The sequence below is a fragment of the Sciurus vulgaris genome, assembly GCF_902686455.1.
Source record: "Sciurus vulgaris genome assembly, chromosome: 6".
In the NCBI taxonomy this organism is placed as follows: Eukaryota; Metazoa; Chordata; class Mammalia; order Rodentia; family Sciuridae; genus Sciurus; species Sciurus vulgaris.
The window spans coordinates 127,834,576-127,858,672 of NC_136466.1; the positions used below are offsets into that span (position 1 = coordinate 127,834,576).

Here is a 24,097-nt window from a genome sequence, read left to right on the forward strand (position 1 = left end):
CAATGTACAAGTGTGCCTTGAGAAAAAAATATTTTGTCAACAGCTCCTCTGACTGGGGCTTAATATCCAGAATATATAAGGGACTCAAAAAAGTCAGTGCCAAAATAATAATAATAATAATAATAATAATAATAACCCAATCAATAAATGGGCCAAAGAACTAAACAAATTTCTCAAAAGAAGAAACAAAAATGACCAACAAATATATAAAAAATGTCCAACATCTCTAGTAATCAGGGAAATGCAAATCAAAACTACATTCAGATTTCACTCCAGTCAGAATGGCAATTATCAAGAACACAAATAACAATAAATTATGAACAGATGTGGGGAAAAAGATAACACTGATACTGAGATTCCTAGTCATCACCAGTAAGATGGGTAAAAAAGAGAAAACATCAATTGTTGTAAATAATTGGAAAAATTTGGAAGCAACCCTCACATACCTTAGAAAACTCAAAAAGTTAAAAAGTTAAGCAAAATACTGGGGTAAGAATTAGTTATAAAACAGTGGGGAAAAAACTGACAATGTCTTTTCTTATGGATTCTGGGGGTGGGAGAGAGATAATAAACAGGTTAAAATGAAAGTAGGTCAGGCTGGGGATGTAGCTCAGTTGGTAGAGTGCTTGCATCACAAGGCCCTGGGTTCAATCCCCAGCACTACAAAAATAATAATAGTAATAAAAATGAGAGTATATCAAATGGACCATAAGCAGGGAAAGTTGAGAGGAGAGATAGGGAGGCAGGGGAAAAGAGGAGCTTCCACTTTAAATAGAAATGGGCAGATTCTCAGGGAAAACTTCTTGAGATGGTGACAGAGCAAAGACTTGAAAGAGGCAAAAGAACTAGCCAGGAAGACTTGGGTGAAAATGATTCCAAGTAAAGGAAATGGACAATGCAAGAAAAGGGACTGCATATTCCAGGATTTGTAAAGCAGCACATGTGGCTGGAATAGAGAGAGACAGATCAGGAGAACTCAGAAAGATTAGAGTGACAGGGCCACATGGGTCCTTGCATGCCATTATAAGGACTCTGGCTTTTATTTTAAGCGCAATGGGAAGCTATTAGAGGGTTCTGAGCAATGGAGTGAAGTATTCTGACTTGGGATTTTACAAGGATAACAGGATGTTATATAGCAAATAAATGGCAGAATATGAAGGAGAGATAGGGAGACTCTTTAAGAAGTTCTGCAATAAGGGATGGTGGTAGCTGGGACCAGGGTGATAGCAAGTAAAGGATATGTTTAAAAAATTCTGATTCTAGAAGACAGGGCAGATAACATTTGCTGATGTTTTGGGTGGGAGGTGTGAAAGAAAGAAAATTTAAGAATGGTTATGGACAGAGTGGGTTTGAAAGTGAAGATCTATGAAGTACTGCACTATACTGATATTCTCAATAGAATCAAAGGACCAAAAATATATAGCAAGAAGAATGGGCTGAGGATGTTGCTCAGTGTCAGAGTTCTTCCTTGGCATGCATGAGCCTTGAGTCCACTTCTCCAGCACCATATAAAGAACAATAAAAATTGTCCCTCATGGTTTTCTGTCTATTTATCTGTCTGCCTGTCTATCTATTTACCTGTCTTACGGATGCATGAACCATATCTGACAATATTCTCTAGACTCTGTAGTTTGGCCATGGTGCTTTCTACTTCAATGGGAATTCTATAGTTTCTAATAGGGTGCATACTAAATGCAAATATTTAGTTACTTTGATACTAAGTTCCATGGAAATAAAAATGCTTTTAAAAAAAGAAGCTAAAGGAACAAATTGGGTTTGGGGAAAAGTGGAGATAAGTTATACAAGAAAGAGGGCATTGAGATGATGACTAGAGACACATCAGGAACAAGGATAAGCTAGTAGAAAATACTGTCAAAGAGTCTAATTCTGAACGATCACAGGTTGCCTTGATTCTTCTTCACACAGAAGAATGCTATCCCACAACTAAGAATGAATCCACAGGATAGATACTCTCTAATAAAGCTGAGGGTATCAGCTGATTACAAATTTGAGAACCATCCATATTAAACTCTTCACAACAGCCAAAAAGAAGCATGTGTTCAAGAAAAGAAGTCCTAGAAACATTTTCTTCCACGATCTTCTGTTGATCCCATAAAAAAAAAAAAAAAAAAGGTGAAATGGTTGGAGGAGTTAATGAAAAATGGTAGTAAAGATCTGTTGAAGAGTAGAGGATGGAACCCCATAACACATGACTTCCATGTGTTATAATGCATGACCATGTGGTACTGCCCCTGGCTCACTTATGCTGCCCACCCTGCTCTAGAAGTGACCACTGTCTCACTTCTGTCACTATCACATTTGCCTTTCAGTTGAAGTGTGTAGTCCGTTACATTTGGGTTTAAGTCTACCCTCTTGTTATCTGTTTGTCCATCAGTTTTTTCTCTTTCCATTCTTTTCTGATTTCTTTCAGAAATACTTTAATCAAGCATGTTTCATGTTTCATTTATCTATTCTATTAACATAGGTAAACCATCTTGTATTACTCTTTTATTCTTTCAATGATTATCCTAGAGCATCATGCCACTCCAGGGTAATCATTTTATGTGTTAATGGAAATGTTCTATATCTGTGCTAATGTGATACTCACTAGCCACATGTGGTTACTGAGTACTCGATTGTGGCTAGCGTGTTTTAAGAAGCTAAATTTTTTACTTTTAGTAATTAGGGAAATGCAAGTCACAATTTCAGAGAAGTTGTTAACAAAACCACCTAAGCAAATAATTCCTCCTCCCTTGCTATTTGTCAAATCAATGGGCTACTCTCTGAACAGTACATCTCTAGATATTTAACTATGTTAATATGCTTACAGATTACCTTAAATTATTTCATTTTCTACTTCCTGAAGAATTAATGACTGTATTAATCACTTTTATTCCTTTGTCATATGATGTTTTAATATTTTTAAAATCTAGTCAGTCAGGGGATAGACACTTCTTAGAAATAGCAAAGGTCTCAAACAGAAGTGTGCTATTCATAAGCAAAGTCAGTCCTGAGTCTTACGCCCTTTGTTCAACTCTCACAAGCCAAGCCAGTATTCCCCCTGCCCTAAATCATTCTATAGCCAGGTACCAGGCAACAAGAGACCACACTACAGCCCAAAGCTAGTATTTCTTATGGTATATGTCTACTGGTGGTAAATTCCCTTAGCTTTTCTTGCCTGAAACATCTTTAGTCACCATTTTTCACCTTCATTTTTTTGATGCATATTTTCACTGGACATAAAATTCTAGTTTGGCAGGTATTTTGTATAAGTATTTTGGCTTTCGTGCTTTCTGTTGAAAGATCCAACATTAATCTTATAATAAGATTATAATAATAATAATAAATAATAATCTTACCCCAACACATGAATTTTTGAAGAGGACACAAACCATATAGTTTATTGCTCTTTTGAAGATAAATATATCTTCCTTTCCCCCCAAACGGCCAGCTTTTAATGCTTTTTTGGGGGGAATACAGGGGAGTCAAACCAAGGTTACTTTACCACTGAGCTACATCATCCCTAGCCCTTTTTATTTTTTAATTTTCAGACAGTGTCTCACTCAGCTGCTTAGGGCATCACTAAGTTGCTGAGACTGGCCTTGAACTTGTGATTCTCTGCTTCAACCTTCCAAATCCACCACAACCAGCTAACTTTTCTTTTTGTTATTGTTTATTAGCAGTTGGACTACAATGTGTTTTGATGTATTTTTAAAATATTCATTGGTTCACTGAGTGAATCATTGAATCTGTTTCTCTCAGTTTAGGTAACTTCTCAGGCATCATCTCTTCAAGTATTGCTTCTGAACTATTCTCTCTCTTCTCTTCAATTCATATTTGGTGTATTTATCATTTTTAATCACCATAACAAAATACCTGACATAGGTTACTTGTGAAGAAAAAGAAGTGTATTTAACTCACACTTTAATTCCCATAATAGCACAGGATAGGATCTGAGGTAAGGCAATATACCCCTTGGCTATATTATCTCAGCAATGGCAGTAGCTCATGTAGAAGCAAGCAAGTGATTTCATCTCAAACCAGAAACAAAGAAGATGGGAGGACCCAGGCTTGCTCCTGTACTAATAATCCTTTTGGTGCTAGGCACCATGGAGCATGCCTATAGTCTCAGCTACTTGGGAAGATCAACAATCATTTGAGCTCACACTCAAAAACCTGAGAACCTCCAGCTAGGCCCCTCCTCTTGAAGGTATACATACCCACCAACACCAGCACCCTGGGGCTACCCCAACACACGAATTGTTGAAGAGGACACAAACCATATTATAATACATGGAGCTGGAATTCCAGTTCCATGTATGTGAGATGGCTTGTGTTCTATATGTTATTTTATGCTCTGTACTGTTATTTTTTTGCCCCAGCATTTTTCCCTCTGTGATTCAGTTTAGAAAATTCCTATTTATCTGTCTTAGGGTTCACTAATCCTATCTTCTGTTATATGCAGATTGTTGTTAAATCCATCAAACAAGTAGTGAATTTCAGATGTATGTTTCAATTCTAACATGTCTTTGGACTTTTTTTTTTTTTTTATACTGGGGGCTGAATGGACCTAGAAGCACTGAGGTACATCTCTAGTCCTTTATATTTTTATTTGAAGACAAGCTCTCACTAACTCATTAAGGAGCTCACTAAATTGCTGAAGCCAACCTCAAACTTGCAATCCTTCTGCCTCAACCTCATGAGTCCCTGAGATTATAGGCATGCACCACTGTGCCTGGAGTCCTTTTGACTATTTCTATAGATTTCAGTTCTCTGATGAAATTCTTCTTTTTGTCTATGTTATCCATCCTGCTCTCTATTTTCTATAACATATTTGTAATAATTATTTTAAAGTCCTTGTATACTAACCAGGCTAACATTATGGGTAATGAAGAAAACTTCACTGAAATACCAGCCTTAACAACTAGCCAGTAAAAAATAGCAGGTTACAAAATCAACATACAAAAATCAATATCTTTCCTATATACTAACAATGAATCTCCTGAGAAAAAAATGGAAAATAATCCCATTCACAATAGCCTCAAAAAAAAAAAAAAAAATACCTAGGAATAAATCTAACCAAGGATGTGAAACACCTCTACAATGAAAACTATAGAACACTGAAGAAAGAAATTGAAGAAGACCTCAGAGGATGGAAAGACCTCCCATGGTCATGAATAGGCAGAATTAATATTGTTAAGATGGCCATATTACCAAAAGCAATATATGGATTCAGTGCAATCCCCATCAAAATATCAAGGTCATTCTTCACAGAACTAGAAAAAATAATTCTAAAATTCATTTGGAAGAATAAAAGACCCAGAATAGTCAAAGCAATTCTAAGCCAAAAAAAGGAATGCTGGAGGCATCACAACACCTGACTTCAAATTATACTACAAAGTTATAGTAACCCAAATTGCATGGTACTGGCATAAAAAAAAGACACATAGACCAATGGTACAGAATAGAACACGCAGAGACAAACCCACAGATCCATAGTCATCTGATCCTTTTTTTGTTTGTTTCTTTAAGAACTTTATTGAGATGTAATTTACTTACCATTCAATTTTCCTATTTACAGTTTAAAATTCATGGTTTTTAATATCTTTACAGACATGTGCAATCATTATTTCTACAATTTTAGAACATTTTATCAGTTTGGAAAGGAACTCTATACTCTAGCTATCACCAAATTCTTCAGCTATCACTCCCATGTTCCCTTATCTCCTTAACTCCTAGAAATCATGTATCAACTTTCTGTCTCTATAGGCTTGTCTATTCTGAACATTTCATATAAATGGAATCATACATGGTCTTTTGCGTCTGCCTTTCATTTAGTGTAATGATTTCAAGGTTCATCCATGTTCTCATACATGTCAGTATTTAACTCTTTTTATGTTGAATAGTATTCCATTGTATGGCTATACCATACTTTGTTTATCCATTCATCAGTTGATGGACATTTGGGTTGATTCCACCTTTTGATTATTATAAATAATATGTCTATAAACATTGTGTACTCATTTTTAATGTGGTCATGTATTTTTATTTCTCTTGGGCATCTACTAAGTATTTCTCTTGGGTAAATACTAGGATTGAGCTTGCTAGGTTCTATGGTAATCATCTGAGGAACTGCCAGACAATTTTCCAAAGGGATTGCACCATTTTGCATTCCTACCAGCAATTTGCATGAGTTTCAAGTTTTCTACCTCCTTGTCAACACTTGCTATTATTTGACAAGAATGATTTTCTGATCCTATAGCTAGATTCCCAGAATGTCATATATACATTTACACAAGCCTTATGCTTACCTGCACACTGCTCTAGATTTTACATGCATAAAATACATACTACAGAATATTATAGATATTTTTCCTTATTCATACAACTGCATATATATGCAATCCCATGCAAGATGCATGTATGTCAACCCACATGGGTGAACATATTCATATATAAAATAGACATGTACTACAATGGCTGTGGGTTCTAAGCAAAAAACACATTTGCACCCAGAACCAGAAACACATGCACTTGGTAACACATTCACACCTGCACAAACACAACTATGCAAACAATAGTTGTATCCAAAAACAATCCTAGAAAGACACACACATTTAGTAACCATCATTTATGGGCCGACAACTGAAAAGAGATCCACTGTGTTTACCTTGGATGACATGGAGGTGGTTAAGGCTTTGTCAGTGCTTGGTGTACAAGGTACGAAGACTTTTTTATTTATTCATTCTTTTTTTTAAATTTATTTTTATTGTAAACAAATGGGATACATGTTGTTTCTGTTTGTACATGGAGTAACAGCATACCATTTGCATAATCATACATTTACATAGGGTAATGATGTTTGATTCATCCCGTTATTTTTCCCTGATACTTGACAAATACCAAAATAACACATTGGGGAGAAGATAGCATTTTAACAATTGGTGCTTGGGAAATTGGTTATCCATAAGTAGAAGAATGAAACTATAATCTTATTTCTCACCTTGCGCAGAAGTCAACTCAAGATGAACCAAAGACTTAGGAATTAAACCAGAAACTGCAAATCCTAGAAGAAAACATAGAGTCAACATTTTAGGACATGAACACAGGTAATGACTTTCTCGACAGGACCCCTAAAGCTCAGGAAATATTGCCAAGAATTAATAAATGGGATGGCATTAAATTTAAAAACTTTGCATAACAAAGGAAACAATTAGGAATATAAAGAGAGAACCTACAGAGTGGGAGAAAATCTTTGCTAGCTAGCTACTGTTCTGTTTATAGCAGCACAATTCACAATAGTCAAACTATGGAACCAGCCTAGGTGTCTATCAATGGATGAATGGATAAAGAAAATGTGGTATATATGCATAACTAAGTTTTATTCAGCCATAAAGAAAAATGAAATTATGGCATTTGCAGGAAAATGGATTGAATTAGAGACCTTTATGTTAAGTGAAATAAGCCAAACTCAAGACATTAAAGAATTTAGGTTTTCTCTCATATACAGAAGCAAGAGAAGAAAAAGGAAAATAAAGGTGGGGGTGGTCTTATCGAAATCAAAGGGAGATCAGTATAGGAAAGGACCAAAGTGTGGGAAGTGGGAAGGGGGAGGAGTGTTGGGAGTGACATTGTACAAATTATGTTGTTATATTAGGGGTATGTATGAATATGCAGCAACAAATCCCATTATGTACAAATATAATTACATCAATTAAAAAGTGTGAAAAAAAAAGACTAACCAGTAAAAATGCTTTAGGACAAAACAAAACCAAGAATAGGTCCAGGATAAAGGAAGGGCTAAATGGATGATAACCTTAGAGAACGTCTAGAAGAAATAAAGAAAGAGATTTTAAAGTTAGATTTGAGCATCCTGAGGCTCAGGTTAAGAATCTGTGAGGCCATACAGGAAGGTAATTGCCATATAATTGGGGCCATGGGTAGGACAATTGCCTAACAAGTAAAATTAAGTCTGGCAGAGATGTCACACACACACCTACATATAAAATATTAACTAGGAAGTATCATCTGGGAGCAACTAGGAATTCCACTAGAGTAAACAATTATAAACAATGACAGCAAATTCAAAATCTATATAGTCAAAACTCCAAACAAGTATGTGTCAGGACAAAGGAATCCAACTACTTAGTGGCATAACTTTGGACTAGAATTTGTAGAATAAAGACTCAATGCTCTGTAAATGCATTTGTTCCTGGTTGTTGAATATCAATTCCTTGGAAAGTTTCCTCAGTTTCCCAGGAAAACTATTTGTAAAAGATTTTACACTAGCTGAATGTCGTGGTCCACACCTATAATCCCAGAAATCTGGGAGGCAGAGGCAGGAGGATCACAAGCACAGGGCCAGCCTCTGCTACTTAGTGAAACCTACAGTAAAGTAGCAAGACCTGTATCAAAATCTGAAAAAATAAATAAATAAATAAAAAATAAAAGATTAGGGATATAGTTTGATGATAAAGTGCCTCTGGATGCAATACATAGTACAAAAAAAAAAACAAAAAAAAAAACAAAAAAAACCAAGTTTTCACACTAGCCTTCAGAAAATAAGAGTGAAAAGGTTCAGGTAAGGGTCCTCTGTAGACCCACTGGTAGTGACTATATATCATGAAGTAAAAGCCCAAACAGAACCAGCAATGGCTATGCATGTCAATTCACAGCCCCCACCCCACACCTCACTAACTCATTTTAACAAATCTAAAAGCTGTAATTGTTTTGGCTTATAATCTGTTACAGTTTGGATGTGAGGTGTCCCCCAAAAGCTCATGTATGATACAATGCAAGAAAGTCTGGAGGAGAAATGATTGGGTTATAGCCTTAACCTAATCAGTAAATCAGTTCCCTAATAGGATTAACGAGTGGTAACCAGAGGCAGGCAGGGTGTGGTTGGAGGAGGGGGCCCTGGGGGCTTGGTTATGGGGTATATATTCTGTATCTGTAGTGAGTCTCTCTCTCACTCTCTCTCTCTCTCTCCCCCTCTCCCTCTCCCTCTCCCTCTCTCCCTCTCTCTCTCTCTCTCTCTCTCTCCTTCCTGATCATCATGTGAGCTGCTTCCTCCAGCCACATTCTTCCACCATGATGTTCAGCCTCACCTTGAGCCCCAAGGAATGGGGCCAGCCTTCTATGGATTGAGACCTCTGAAACTATAAGCCCCCAAATAAACTTTTCCTCCTCTACAATTTTTCTGTTCAGATCTTGTAGACATAGCAGTGAAAAAGCTTACTAAAACAAATCAGTTGTTTTGAAATAAAGAATTCTATAACAAATTGACTACACCCTTCCAAAAAGCCTTTATGAAATTGTCAGTTTTGCAATTACTATAATGAAATACCAGAGACAATTAACTTAAAATAGAAAAGATTACAGATTTGGAGATTTTAATTCATGATTGATTGGCCCCATTGCTTTTGGGCCTGTGAAAAGGCTGCAGCACATCACAGCAGGAATGTGTGGTGGAGCGAAACTGCTCACCTCTTGGCCAGGAAGCAAAGAGAGAAGAGACTGGGGACTCTTCTCCTTTGAGGGTATACCTCAATAATCTAAGGGTCTCCCCCTACAACCCACATCCCAAAGATTCCACCACCTCCTAATAACACCACTCTGGGCACCAAGACTTTACTGCATGGTCCTTTGGGAACATTTAACATTCAAACCATAACGGGGGCTATATTCTCACTGCCCTACTTAATATCTATGTAGAAGGCAGAATTTTGAGACTTACATGTATATATTTTAAAGTTTACACTTATTTGCAGAATAGAATTATTATTTTGCCTCAAACCAGTCTTTGTTGAAAGGTATTAATAAGCAAGTCCTATTCAGCTTGCATGCCCGCTCCCACTAACATCTCTTTATCTCTGTTCCTTCAAATTCCCTACAGGAAAGAAAGGCCTAAGAGGAGTTGATAACAGGAGCCGGTAAACTGAGCACCTCTGGAGGGGAGAGGAGTTGGGAGGGAACTGTGTTAGTTAGCTTTTGGTTACTGTGACCAAAATACCTGACAAGGACAACTTAGAGGAGGGTAAGTTTGGTTTGGACTCACTGTGGCAGAGGTTCACTCATTATGGTGAGTGAACCAGCACCATAACTCTGGGCCTGAGGTGAGGCAGCACATCATGGCAACAGGTCTCGGTGGAGGAATACTATTCCGCTCACAGTGGCCAGGAAACAGAGAGACAGAAAGAGGCAAGAAGGAACAGGGAATATGTACCCTCCCAGGCCATGCCCCCAGTGACCCACCTCCTCCAGCCACACCCCACCTATCTACAGCCACCACCCAGTTAGTCTGTTCAGACTATGATGGACTGATTATGTTCCAGCTCTCATGATCTAATTGTTCACCTCTGAATGTTTCCCCCGTTAACAGGAGCTTGGGTGGGTGTAGGGGCCTTCCTCATGTCCGAACGTAACAGAACTGAAATGCAGAGCAAAAGGTGCAGTGTGAACCTAAACCTAGCTGCTCTCAGTGGGGAAAATCTGCTTACGAGAGAAAAGAAGTGCATAGATGTGAATGAAGAGAAACATCGGGAGGGTGCAGGGAAAAGACGGGGAATTGGGGACATAGGTAGTAGTCTTGCCCTTCTGTTTGTGGCTTTGGACTGTAAAAGTTGTGCCAAGATAGCAAGAATTGATGGCCCCCAACCGCAACACTGGCAATTCACATATACCAAAGAGAAGCCTTAAAATGTTTCCTCTAAGTGAAAAGATGAAGTTCTCAACTTTATCATAGACATGGATGTGTAGGAAAAGCTGTATATGTAGGTTTTACTATTATCTGTGGTTTCAAGCATCTACTGGGAATCTTGGAACATATTCCCCACAGACAAGGGGGGACTACTGTGTACTAAAATGTGCTTCCTATTATAAAACTAATATTAAAATTCTGTATTGATTATGTATTTTTCTAATTTTACTGTAATAAATAGGCATTACTTTTAGAATCAGGAATATACAATAAATATAACTAATGAAAAGTAACCAGGCCAGGCTTGGAAAAAACACTGCATACACCAGTGATTCAATGAAGTGTGAGTATGGTGAATATTCTGATGGCCATACTGGAACCAGGGGGAACATGCTACTGTTCACTACTCTTCCTGGAATGCTCATGTATTTAGGAGTGATTATACATCACCAAGGTAAGTCAAGAACATTCTCTAAATATGCTACTTTGGTGAAAATAATTCTAACAGCTTTATGTTAAAACTGTGCTGTGCAGATTACTAAATATCTCCAGTTGGTCTTTGGGTTAGAAATCCATGTTATAATATAGAATCCAGGAGTGCACTGTGCCTGGAACGTGGAGCATTTGTAGGTGTCCCACAAATGGTTCATTGTGTATTCCTGCAATCCGTTATAGAAAGAGCAGATGTGATAATAATAACGGAGATGAGGGTTAGGATATAGAGGGAAAATAAATTTCTTGTCTCTCCAAAGGCACTCAGAAATATTGTTCCTGAAGGATGTAGCTTTAACATGCAGATGAGCCACAGAAGAAGAAAACTCAGCCCCTCCTTCCATTCATTTCAAATCTGTGTAGTTGAGCCATTTAGAGACTGATCCTCTCTCAACGGGGCAACCAAGCGGTTTGTTAAGGGCAGTCCTTGGTGCCTTTTTTCCTTAGTGCTAAGAAGCACGTGACTGGGCAGTCCTCAGCAGCTGCTGTTTTGATCTGCACCCTATGATTTGGCATCCTAATATCACCTTACATCTTGTGCCCTTCAGTTTTCCCTTTTGTTGCTTTTCAATAGTACCAGCCTTGCTTTACCTTTGGGACAAGGAGTTATTTTACCATGGTCTAAAGATACTAAGTGCTGCCCTCTTTGTTTTCTGTGTGATAGAGAAAGGAAAGTCATAACAGATCTGCCCTGTCACTAATGGAGGTATCTAAGGTTGTCTTAGAACAGAATGTTCCACTGGGCATAAGGAGTCCTTTCTTCAAGCTGAATGCTCCTCCTTTAAAATCATCATCATCAACATCAGCATCAACAGCAGATGCATTAGCCTGCTCTTGCCCTTGCTGGGAAGAATCCTTTGTATATAGTAAGCCCACTTCATACTCGTATTCCTTTGCAGATCATTTTGGGATCATCTTTTTAGGAGGATTTATCTATCATTATCTAAACATTTGCAGGACCCACCCACCTACCAGAAAATGTTGCTCCCCAAACAATGACATATCAACATAAGTAACATTATGGATTTGCACAACATTAAAAGACTGAATATTTTGACTTGCAAACACTAGCAACATGGGAAGACTCTTCAAAGAGGCTTTCTTGATCAAGCAAGTTAAAGAAGTTGCTCATTCACACTCTAGGACACCAACCACACTTTTTTTTAAAAATCTTTTTAAAATTTGCCCTTTTTAGCTATCCATCACAACAGAGTGCACTTTGACATATTATACATACTTGGAGTACGACTGACTGTTCTTGTGGTTGTACATGATGTGGAGTCACACTGGTCATGTATGCATACAAGAACACAGGAAAATTATGTCCTATTCATTCTACTGTCTTTCCCATTCCACACTCCCATCCAATCCAGTGAACCTTCCCTCCTCCCTCCCCACTGCCTATTGTGAGTCAGCATCCACATATCAGAGAGAAAATTCAGGCTAGCACACTTTTACTTCTATGCACAGAGCTTACTATTGTTTGATATTGGGGTTTTGATTATGGGGGGGGGGGCGGGACTCAGAGGCACTACACCACTGAGTCACATCCCCAGGCCTATTTTTTGCGTTTTATTTAGAGACACGGTCTCACTTTTGCTGTGGCTGCCTTTGAATTCTGGACCCTGCCTCAGCTTCCCAAGCTGCTGAGATTTCAGGGGGACCACTGAGCCCAGCTTTTGTTTGTCCCCACTTCTTGCCCTATGTGAGCGGGGACCTTGTGCATTTTCTTCACTGCTGCACACCTAGAGCAATGCCTGGCACTTAGTAGGTATCATTGAACTTTGGTTGTGGAAGAACAGAGAGAGACAACTGGAGCATTCAGGTCCAGTTACATCTTAGTAACAGGAGAATGCTTTAAGAGCTTCCTGAGTGCTTTGTTTTAGATCTGCTCTTCCACAGGAATACATGTTTGCTGCCAGGATGGAAGGTGGAAAGATAAGCTGTATGTACTTTCCAGCAGGCCGTTAGTCACGGCCGGGCTGGAACAAAGGCATCAGCTTCCCTCCCTCCAACTGCTTTCTGAGACTTTCTCACTCCCAGCCAGGCTACTAAACAGAGGAAATTGCAATCCTCAGCCAACTCTTCCTGAGAGACTAAGGAAACTCACTTCCTTAGGTGATCACCTGCTGAGAGGTGGCTGGTGCAGGGGTGCAGTATGTGGTTGTCACACTCCATACACACTTCTTTGGCCTCAAAGCCTTGCTTCCTTTTACCTCCCTTCTGATTTCAGCTCAGTTTTTACCTCCTGGCACATACTTGGGAACATGCCTGCCTTGGAGAAACACACCACAGAATCCCCAAAACTAACCACAAGAAGGGCAACTAGCTCCCACCCTGTGGCTCCTCTTTCCTCAGTGGGGTTCTGCCCCCTTGTTTTTGTTCTCTTTCCAAAGCAGTGGCTCAAGGGTGGGTTCAAAGTCTTCCCTGGGTTCTCTTTCAGTATAAGCACAGAACAGCATAGGGGAGAATTTTATGCTGGAATCACAGGCTTGGATTTAAGTCCTGAACATGACACTTCATAGCAGTTTATCTTCAAGTAAGCTTTTAAATTTGTCTGAACTTGTTCTCTCATCTGAAAAAGAGGGACAATAATTATACCTGTCACATACGATTGAGGTGGTGACTAAATGCAACAGCAGTATAAAATACAACTTAAAAACCTAAGAACTCGGTAAATCTTAAGGATAAAAATCTCCTACATGATCTGACTCCATTACCTCTCTGATCTCAACTGCTGTCTCCTCCTACTCCTACTCCATAGTGCCCTCCTTGGTGTTCCTCCACACACCAGGCCTACTCATGCCTCAGGACCTTTGCACTGGGCTGACATGGATACTCTTACCCTTCTTGTCCATATGGCCTTCTACTCTACTTTTTGAGATCTCTACTCAAATGTTACCTTTCCACTGAGCTTTTTCTGATTAATTTTTTTTTTTTTAAATTCTACAACCCACCCGCTGGCGCTCCCAAAGCCCTAGTCCCCAGTACTCTTTGTTTCTCCCTGCATGGCCACCCCACATAAGCTACACAAAGGCAGAGACGTTTGTCTGTTCTGTTCACTGATAAAATCCTAGCATTAAAACAAAAGCAAAAGCAGTGTTACATACAAAGTTACATAACTATGCTCCCAGGCCGTTTGAGTCTATCTACTTCTTACAAATATAGGTGTTGACAATGTGATAGTTTTAGGTGGTCAGGCCTTTAAGAAGCAATTAGGCCATGAAGGCTCCTGCCTGTGAACAGGATTAGGTGCTCTTATAAAAGAACTGAAAAAGGGAGGCACTTTGTCCCTGTTGCCCTTCAGCCTTCTACATGTAAGGACATGGCATTCCTGCCTCCGAAGGTAGTAGCATCAAGGCAGAGACCAGAGAGTTTCACCAGACAAGGAACCTGCTGGTGCCCTAGTCTTACCCTTCCCAGCTCCAGAACTATCAGGGATAAATTTCTGCTCTTTATAAGCCACCCAGTCTGTGGAATCTAAGACTCTTTTCTACTTTCCACAAATGACAGCTACGACTGCCTTCAGGTCTTGCCTCATCTCCCTGCTTTCTGATCTTCAGCCCAGCTGCATGTGAAGAAATGCTATTTTTAAACAAATAATACACAGTTCCAAACTCAAAAGACAGATGGTCTTCCAATCTTCAGATCTTCTCCCCAAATGTAGTCACTATCACCAGCTTCTTATGTATTTTTCAGGGAAAGTCTATGCACATAGAAGGACACATGAATACATCCTGGTTTGTTTGTTTGTTTTGGCACCAAGATTAAACCCATGGGCATTAAGACACATCCCCTCTGCCCCATTTATTATTATTTTTTTTAATTTTGAGACAAGGTCTTGCTAAGTCACTGAGGTTGGCTTTGAACTTGTGATTCTCCTGCCTCAGCCTCCTGAGCCACTGGGATTCCAGGAGTGTGTCACTGCACCCAGCAATACATTCTTTTTTTTTGGTGGGGGGGATACTGGGGATTGAACTCATGGGCACTTGACAACTGAGCCACATTCCCAGTCATATTTTATTTAGAAACAGGGTCTCACGGAGTTGCTCAGGGCCTCACTAAGTTGCTGAGCCTGACTTTGAACTTAGATCCTCCTGCTTCAGCCTCTCCAGCTGCTGGGATTAGAGGTGTGTACCACTGCTCCCAAATACATTCCTTTTTAAAATACAAATAACAGCATATTTGACAGATCATTTTGCACATTGCTTTATTGAACACTCTATTTTGAAAATCTGTCTACATCTGCCCATAAACAACATCTCCTCATTCTTTTTAGTGGCTGCATAATTTTTATTTTGGATATCCTTTGTGTGTGTGTGTGTGTATGTGTGCATGCTGAAGATCAAACCCAGGGCCTTGCACATGCTAAGCATGCACTCTATCACTGAACTACACCCTCAGTCCCTATCAGTCTTTTCTTCTACAGTCTCTTGATTTTATGTCATTCATACCTATCCTGAGAAAACCATAAAATCTGACACATATCCCTTTAACACCCACCATCAATGAGCAAATCTCCTAGATACCCAAATGCCTAGGGAGGAACAAAAAAATTTTTTTCCTTCTTGTAAATTATCAATATCTTTAATTTATTCTGGTTTCTTTTCTGGAAATCATATCTTTTCTCCAAGGAAATGCCACCATAAATGACCTAAGTCTTCAGGTAAAACACTGCTCCCTATACACTAGCAATGACTTCATAAAACTACGTAATAAAAATCCAACAAGTCTAACAGCCGACAACATCTTGATCGTATCGGAATGCACAGCACTGGGAGGGCTCCGCCTGATACCCTTGAGTCTGTGTGGCAGCCCCACCGTCTAGAGGGAGCCCAGCAGAGAGCATCAGGCTCAGATCACAGTCTGAGGAAAAGCTTCCAGGCTCACAGAAACAAGTCACATGTCTTCTGTACTGTAGACAGCATGCACCACATGCTGACCCCCCAACTTTTTTTTAACAGCTAGGGAAATTGAAGAATAGAGAGGTTGAGTAACTTATCTGAGTCTACAGAGCTAGTATGCTGCAGCTGTTTTTTTTTTTTAAATAGATTTTGTGTGTGTGTGTGTGTGTGGTGCTGGGAATTGAGTGTAAGGCAAGCATTCTACCAACTGAGCTATCTCCCCAGCCCTGAAATAGATTTTTTTTTAAAAATGTTTTTTAGTTGTAGATGGACCTTTATTTTACTTATTATTTTTTTATGTGGTGCTGAGGATGGAACCCAGTGCCTCACACATGTGAGGCAAGCGCTCTACCACTGAGCCACAACCCCAGCCCTGCAGCTGGACTGGACTGAACCCATGGACTTCGACTCTGAAGCAAAGGCTCTTATCCAATGTGTGGTACTGTGTGTGCTGGGCAGACTGCCACAGGAGGGCGGGAGAAAAAGCACATCTACACATGAGGGACAGGGGGTGCCCTTGAGCATGTGTGCTGAACCCTGGATGAACTGGGAATAGGTGGAATACCAGGAAGGTGGTAACAAAGAGATAGCCTTCTTCCCAGGGAGTCAATAGGACAGGCAAGTCAAACATCTGGGTTTAAACAACGCTGACAAGTCCTGCCCTTTGTTTACTAAATACCAGCAAAACTTGTCCGACTTCAAGTACCTTAACTGCCTCTCAATTTGGGTGCCTAACTACAGTAATAAAAAAGAGAGTCTTACAATTTTCAGGGACATCAAACTGAGTTTAAAGATTATTTAAGACACTATCAAACTTATCCACAACTTTTAGGAGGCAACCCACTGACAGTAAATGCGTTGTTTCTACTTAGACTTCAACTCTGAAGCTGGGGCAGTGTGAAGTCTGGCGCGATTGCTTCAAGTTAAAGTACCAACCTGGAAGAAAAAAAAAAAAAAAGCTTTGGTTCCATTACGTGAACACTCCCTTGCACATTGCAAAAGCCACACCTGAAAACAAACAGGTCAAATCGTTTAAGCAACTCTCATTCCAGAGGCTTATGTTTAATTGGGTTTTACATTTTTAAAGTATTTCAGGTTCACGCACCTTTAAGACACATTGGGCCCAGGTCCCAGAGAGATTAATAAGCAGAAATTAATTTTAAAAACATTTCACAGGGAAAATAAAAAGCCCTGAACTTGCACCAGATTGTTCATACCACAGTGCTGAGGAAAGGAGATTGACCCCGCTGCCTCTGAAGGACAGTCTTAGAAATGTTTAGAGGGCAGAGCAAAAGAGCAGGGATGTCACCTTACATGTCCCATCTACAACCACATCGAACTGGTAACCAGTGTGTTCTGTGATGAGGGAGTGGCATGTCAGGAAAGGAGGATGGTACGGAAGACACAGAACTGCTTAAGGTCTCATCTCCAGCCTGGACCTCTCTCCTGTACTCTCAACTGTGTATTCAAACTCCCACTCAACATCCCTGTGTGGAGGCCTAACAAACATCCACAGCTCAAGCTTGACATGCTCACATCAAAAACTCCTCATCTCCATAAAACCTTTCCTTCCCTTAGTCTTTCCCGTCTCACTTATGGACAAACTTCATCTTTTCAGTTACTCAGGCTGGAACATTTGGGGTCATCCTTGACTTTTTCTTTCTTTCTTTTTCTCATTTTCACTTTCTTTGGTACTAGGGATTGAACCTAGGAGCGCTTAACTGCTGAGCCACATCCTCGGGCCTTTTTAAAAAATTTTAAAAATTTATTTCTATTGTAAACAAATGAGATACATGTTGTTTCTCTTTGTACATGGAGTAGAGGCATACCATTTGCATAATCATACATTTACATAGGGTAATGATGTTTGATTCATTCCGCTATTTTTTCCTCCCCCCCCACCCTCCCACCTCTCTTTTCCCTCTATACAGTCCCTCCTTCCTCCATTCTTGCCCCCCTCCCACTCCCCATTATGTGTCATCATCCGCTTATCAGTGGGATCATATCTTTTGGATTTTTGAGATTGACTTATCTCACTTAACATGATATTCTCCAATTTCATCCATTTGCCTGCAAATGCCATAATTTTATTATTCTTTATAGCTGAGTAGTATTCCATTGTATATATATACCACAGTTTCTTTATCCATTCATCAATTGAAGAACATCTAGGTTGGTTCCACAGTCTGTCTATTGTGAATTGAGCAGCTATGAACATTGATGTGGCTGTATCTCTGTAGTATGCCGATTTTAAGTCCTTTGGGTATAGGCCGAGGAGTGGGATAGCTGTGTCAAATGGTAGGTCCATTCCAAGTTTTCTAAGGAATCTCCACACTGCTTTCCAGAGTGGCTGCACCAATTTGCAGCCCCACCAGCAATGTATGAGTGTACCTTTTTCCCCACATCCTCTCCAACACCTATTGTTGCTTGTATTCTTGATAATCGCCATTCTAATTGGGGACAGATGGAATCTTCGTGTAGTTTTGATTTGCATTTCTCTTATTACTAGAGATGTTGAACATTTTTTCATATATCTGTTGATTGCTTGTAGATCTTCTATGAAGTGTCTGTTTATATCCTTAGCCCATTTGTTGATTGGGTTATTTGTATTCTTAGTGTAGAGTTTTTTGAGTTCTTTATAGATTCTGGAAATTAGCGCTCTATCTGAAGTATGAGTGGCAAAGATATTCTCCCACTCTGTAGGCTCTCTCTTCACATTGCTGATAGTTTCCTTTGCTGGGAAAAAGCTATTTAGTTTGAATCTATCCCAATTATTGAGTCTTGCTTTTATTTCTTGTGCTATGGGAATCCTGTTAAGGAAGTCTGATCCTAAGCCAACAAGGTGAAGATTTGGACCTACTTTTTCTTCTATAAGATGCAGGGTCTCTGGTCTGATTTCAAGGTCTTGATCCATTTTGAGTTGAGTTTTGTGCAGGGTGAGAGATAGGGGTTTAGTTTCATTCTGTTGCATATGGATTTCCAGTTTTCCCAGCACCATTTGTTGAAGAGGCTATCTTTTCTCTATTGCATATTTTTGGCCCCTTTGTCTAGTATGAGAAAATTGTACTTATTTGGGTTTGTATCCATGTCCTCTATTCTGTACCATTGACCTACCTGTCTATTTTGGTGCCAATACCATGCTGTTTTTGTTACTATTGCTTTGTAGTATAGTTGAAGTTCTGGTATTGCAATACTCCCTGTTTCATTCTTCCTGCTAAGGATTGCTTTAGCTATTCTGGGTTTCTTATTCTTCCAGATAAATTTCATGATTGCTTGCTCTATTTCTGTAAGGTACGTCATTGGGATTTTAATTGGAATTGCATTGAATCTGTATAGCACTTTTGGTAGTATGGCCATTTTGACAATATTAATTCTGCCCATCCAAGAACATGGGAGATCTTTCCACCTTCTTAGGTCTTCCTCAATTACTTTCTTCAATGTTTTGTACTTTTCATTGTAGAGATCTTTTACCTCTTTGGTTAGATTGATTCCCAAGTATTTTTTTTTTTTTTTTTTGAGGCTATTACAAATGGGGTTGTTTTCCTCATTTCCCTTTCAGCTGTTCCGTCGCTTGCGTATAAAAATGCTTCAGATTTATGCGTGTTGATTTTACAGCCTGCTATTTTGCTGAATTCATTGATGAGGTCTAGAAGTTTTCTGGAGGAGGTTTATGGATCCTCTAAATATAGAATCATGTCATCCGCAAATAGTGATAGCTTAAGTTCCTCTTTTCCTATTCATATCCCTTTAATTTCTTTGGTCTGCCTAATTGCTCTGGCTAGAGTTTCGAGGACAATGTTGAATAGAAGTGGTGAAAGAGGGCATCCCTGTCTTGTTCCTGTTTTTAAAGGGAATGGTTTCAGTTTTTCTCCATTAAGAATGATGTTGGCCATGGGCTTAGCATAAATAGCCTTTACAATGTTCAGGTATGTTCCTACTATCCCTATTTTTTCTAGTGTTTTGAGCATGTAGGGGTGTTGTATTTTGTCGAACGCTTTTTCTGCGTCAATTGAAATAACCATATGATTCTTATCCTTAAGTCATTACATGATGGATTACGTTTACTGATTTACGAATGTTGAACCATCCTTGTATTCCAGGGATGAACCCCACTTGATCGTGGTGCACAATTTTCTTAATATGTTTTTGGATACAGTTTGCCAATATTTTGTTAAAGATCTTTGCATCTATATTCATCAAGGATATTGGTCTAAAATTTTCTTTCCTTGATGTGTCTTTTCCTGGTTTGAGTATGAGGGTGATATTAGCTTCATAGAATGAGTTCGGTAGGGCACCCTCCTTTTCTATTTCCTGGAATACTTTGAGAAGTATTGGAATGAGTTCTTCTTTGAAGGTCTTGTAGAACTCGGCTGAGAATCCGTCTGGTCCTGGGCTTTTCTTGGATGGTAGGTTTTTAATGGCTTCTTGTATTTCATTGCTTGATTGATCTGTTTAAATTGTGTATGTCCTCCTGGTTCAGTTTGGGAGGAGCATATGTCTCTAGAAATTTGTCAATGTCTTTGGTAGTTTCTATTTTGTTGGAATACAGATTTTCAAAGTAGCTTCTCATTATGTTCTGCATCTCAGTGGTGTCTGTCGTGATATTTCCTTTTGCATCATGTATTTTAGTAATTTGGGTCTTCTCTCTCCTCTTTGTTAGTGTGGCTAAGGGTTTGTCTATTTTGTTTACTTTCTCAAAGAACCAACTTTTTGTTTTGTCAATTTTTTGAATTGTTTCTTTTATTTCAATTTCATTGATTTCAGTTCTGATTTTAATTATTTCCTGTCTTCTACTACTTTTGCTGTTATTCTGTTCTTCTTTTTCTAGGGCTTTGAGCTGTAATGTTAGGTCATTTAGTTGTTGACTCCATGCAATGAATTTTTCCTCTTAGTACCGCTTTCATAGTGTTCCAGAGATTTTGATATGTTGTATCGTCATTCTCATTGACCTCCAAGAATTTTTTTATCTCCTCCCTGATGTTTTTTGTTATCCATGTTTCATTCAATAGCATATTATTTAGTCTCCAGGTATTGGAGTAATTTCTCTTTTTTATTTTGTCATTGATTTCTACTCTCAGTCCATTATGATCTGATAGAACACAAGGCAGTATCTCTATTTTTTTGCATGTCCTAAGGGCTGCTTTGTGGCATAACATATGGTCTATTTTTGAGAAGATTCCATGTGCTGCTGAGAAGAAAATTAATCCGCTCGTTGATGGATGGAATATTCTATATATGTCTATTAAGTCTAGGTTATTGATTGTGTTTTTGAGTTCTATGGTTTCTTTGGTTGGATTTTGTTTGGAAGATCTGTCTGTCTAGTGGTGACAGCAGTGCATTAAAGTCACCCAGAATTATTGTGTTGTGGTCCATGTGATTCCTGAAATTGAGGAGGATTTGTTTGATGTACAGGGATGCACCATTGTTTGGGGCATAAATATTTACTATCGTTATGTCTTCCTGATTTATGGTTCTCTTAAGCAGTATGAAATGTCCTTCTTTATCCCTTCTGACTAACACTGGGTTGAAGTCCATTTTATCTGATGTAAGGATGAAAACCCCTGCTTTTTTACTGAGTCCATGTGCATGGTAGGTTTTTTCCCATCCTTTCACCGTTAGTCCGTGGATGTCTTTTTCTATGAGATGAGTCTCTTGCAGGCAGCGTATTGTTGGGTCTTTCTTTTTAATCTATTCTGCCAGTCTATGTCTTTTGATTGATGAGTTTAGGCCTTTAACGTTCAGGGTTATTTTTGAGATATGATTTGTATTCCCAGTCATTTGGCTTATTTTGGTTTTTAAGTTGGCTTGGTTTCTCCTTTGAGTGGTTTTTCTCTAAGGTAGTTCCTCCCTTTGCTGACCTACATTGTTGTTTTTCATTTCCTCCTCTTGGAATATTTTGTTGAAAATATTCCGTAGCGCAGGCTTTCTATTTGTAAATTCTTTTAACTTTTGTTTATTATGGAAGGATTTTATTTCATCTTCAAATCTGAAGGTTAGTTTTGCTGGGTATAGGATTCTTGGTTGGCAACCATGTTCTTTCAGAGCTTGAAATATGTTGTTCCAGGCCCTTCTAGCTTTTAGAGTCTGGATTGAGAAATCGGCTGCTATCCATATTGTTCTCCCCCTATATGTAATCTGATGCTTTTCTCTCGCGGCCTTCAAAATCCTATCTTTATTTTGAATGTTAGGCATTTTCATTATAATGTGCCTTCGTGTGGATCTGTTGTGATTTTGTGCATTTGGTGTTCTGTAAGCCTCTTGTATTTGATTTTCCATTTCATTTTTCAGGTTTGGGAAATTTTCTGATATTATTTCATTGAATAGGTTGTTCATTCCTTTGGTTTGTATCTCTGTGCCTTCCTCAATCCCAATAATTCTTAAATTTGGTCTTTTCATGATGTCCCATAGTTCTTGAAGATTCTGTTCATGATTTCTTACCATCTTCTCTGTTTGGGCAACTTTATTTTCAAGATTAATTATTTTGTCTTCATTGTCTGAGGTTCTGTCTTCCAAGAGGTCTAGTCTTTTGGTAATGCTTTCCATTGAGTTTTTTATTTGGTTTATTGTTTTCTTCATTTCAAGGATTTTCGTTCGTTTTTTTTTTTTTTGAGAATCTCTATCTCTTTGTTGAAATCATCTTTTGCTTCCTGCAGGTGCTCTTTCAGCTTATTGGTATTATCATTCATTGCCTGCATTTGCTCTCTTATCTCATCCTTTGCTTCGTGAATCATCTTACTCATGTATAATCTGAAGTCCTTTTCTGACATTTCTTCTCACATACTGTCATTGGATTCTATTTATATAGAATCTAGATTTGTTTGGATCATTTTCTTCCCTCGTTTTTTCATGTTGTTCATGTATCTTCCCCTCTAGCAGTGCAGATCTGGGGTATTGCAGATTTCCCCCTATAGGCTTATAGTGGCCCTATAGGTTTCCAAAACCCTTTCTTTAAGGGGAGATCAATATTAGAAGTGCCCAAATCAGACACTATGCAATCCTAGACCAAATAGCCCATATGGGGACAATAACAAAATTGTCATAGTAAACAGAATGAGTTCAAATATTATCTTCGGTAAAACAAACAGGTTTGCAATAAGGTCTGCAGTTTCTAATAGAAGACAAAGAGGATGCAGAGGGTTGTAGAATGTGGCTGTTAATGGGATAAGAAAAGAATATACAGAAGTTCTAGAAAATAGAAAGGGTGAGAGTGTAATCAAAAGAAATTGGATATTAGCATGCAAAAAAGGGCGAAAGAGACTCTGAGGGAGCAGGTAAACAAAAGGAAAAGAGAGCAAGAAAAGAAATAAAAACTTAAATTTTTTAAAAAGGAGAAAAAAGAAAATCTACAGTATAACAGTCATATACTAATGACACCTCCCAGTGTTTAGTAGCCTGATGCATGAGAGGTACCTGACAATGAGCTTCAAGCCTCCAGCAGGCATCTCAGGATGGGTTTTGCCCCACCCAAAGATCGGAGCTATGGCTTCTAGGATTATCCAAGATGGCTGCTCTGGCTTCGAAATGTGTTGGCAAATGGGGAGCTGCAGCTCAGGGGTGGACGTGGTCAGCTGGAGGTCCTGGAGGCGGGATGCTATTGGTCAGGCAGTGGTCCTAGAGGTCGGATGTGTTTGATGTGGTTGTGGGATCCTGGATGCTGTGTGCAATCAGTTGGTCTGGGGTCCTGGTGATAGGGCACAGTCAGTTGGTCTGGGGGTCCTGGCAGCAGGGAGCAGTCAGTCGATGTGAGGGCCCCAGAGGCAGGGAGTGTTCGGTGGTGCTGAGGGATCCTGGAGACGGGGTTCAGTCAGTCCAGCAAGGGGTCCTACGGGGCCTGGCTGTTGTCTCAAAATGGCGGCAGCCACGTGTAATCAAACCTGCAGGTACTGTAGCAGTAAACTTCCAGGCAACAGCAGGCAGCTGGTGCTCCACTGGTGGTCGGCGATCAGTTGTTGGAAGATCGGGAGGTGAACCTCGTGCATTGGGTGATGGATAGGTGATGGAT

At 39.2% G+C, this 24,097-nt stretch overlaps 1 long non-coding RNA gene across 2 annotated transcripts in view; it reads right to left on the minus strand.

The window, feature by feature from the left end:
* Positions 1-24,097, minus strand: part of LOC306664431 — a 37,043-nt gene that overhangs the window by 7,480 nt on the left and 5,466 nt on the right. The window contains exon 3 of one of the 2 annotated variants that reach the window (XR_013764706.1): positions 16,940-17,031. This is a non-coding gene — a long non-coding RNA (uncharacterized lncRNA). Of the gene's footprint in view, positions 1-15,304; positions 17,032-24,097 lie in introns of those variants that run through there. The other variant, XR_013764707.1, reaches the window with a different exon arrangement.